Source organism: Calidris pugnax, unplaced genomic scaffold (genome assembly GCF_001431845.1).
Source record: "Calidris pugnax isolate Ruff unplaced genomic scaffold, ASM143184v1 scaffold116, whole genome shotgun sequence".
Taxonomy (NCBI): domain Eukaryota; kingdom Metazoa; phylum Chordata; class Aves; order Charadriiformes; family Scolopacidae; genus Calidris; species Calidris pugnax.
The window spans coordinates 1,427,922-1,429,267 of record NW_015090877.1 but is presented as its reverse complement, the minus strand read 5'-3'; positions in this window follow the sequence as shown (position 1 = coordinate 1,429,267).

Genomic DNA, 1,346 nt, shown 5'->3' with positions numbered 1-1,346 from the left:
TGGGAAACAGAGCTGCTGGGGCAGGCGGGGGGTCTGTCCACATTAGGGGTGGGGGGAAAGGTGGTCCCAAGGGGGGGGGGGGAATGGTGGTCCCAAGGTGTGGGGGGGGAATGGTGGTCCCAAGGTGTTGGGGGTAATGGTGGTCCCAAGGTGTGGGGGGGAATGGTGGTCCCAAACTGGTGCTGAGGCTGGATCGGATGCTATTTCATGTCTTGGTGAATTTTTTGGGGAAAATGGCCACACTCAAAATTCCCCCCCCTGGTCTGGGTAGCACACAGGCAATGGGTTTGGGGGCTCGATCTGACTGATGGAGCTGGACCAGCCAAGCCCAGACATCGACCCCCGAGGTGTGGACCAGGCACCCGTAAGGCTCATCCTACATAAGTCGCTCCCCAGGAGCTGCAGGGACCACTGAGACCTCGGATTAGGGGCAAGGGAACTCTCCTAAATCCCATCCCCACCTCTCCCCATCTTTCCTCCCTCCTCTGGTGGGACTTGGAGCTGGAGTCATCCCCTCCTGCTCTGCTCTGCCTCTGTGACAGATGTCCCAACACCTGGATCTGTCCCTTGTGGGGACAGATGTCCTGTCCCTCAACCTGTCCTCCAACAGAGCCTGCACATCCCAAGACAGGGACGGAAAGAGCTGTGGGACCACCACAAACCCAGCGCTGGGCTCCTCCATCAGCTGGTGGCCCGTGGGCTTCTCCCTCACCTCCATGGCCAAGTGGCCAGCGTAGGGCTTGAGGGTTGAGCACCCGAGGACTGGTTGGTGGCGGTGGCAGCGTGCCACACCGGGCTGTGCCGCAGCAGGGCGAGGAGAGAGTATTTGGATTTGAACGATCTATTTGCTCTGCGGAGAGAAACATGAGCCCAGGCTGGCGGGCTCACGTAAACACCGTGCTATTTATGGGAGGCGTTTGCTGGAGCATCTCACGGCGCATCTCCTCACTCCCCCTCCACCACCCGCAGGAAGCCGCTACCCCACTATAGGGCTGAAGCCCTAAAGCCGGAGGCAAGGTGTGGGGTGGGTGTGCTCGGGACAGGGCACCGGGAGCGGGAAGGGTATCCCCAGAGAGCCCCGAAACCCCTCGCCCACGGGCTTCCCAGGGTGAGTGTCCTTGCAATCAACCTCCGGCTGGGAGCAGAGCAGGAAAACCGGCAGGTTCATCACGGGAGTGCAATGCGGAAGCGAAGGCGGGCAGGTCCTGGCCTAATTGTATGCAAATCTCCCAAACAGGGCGATTAAAAAACCACTCCTTTTTCCTAAGTGGATTTGCAGTTCGTTTCCCCTTCCCTGGACTCCTGCCCCAACGTACCTAATTTTAGCAGCACCCCGAAAAAAAAAG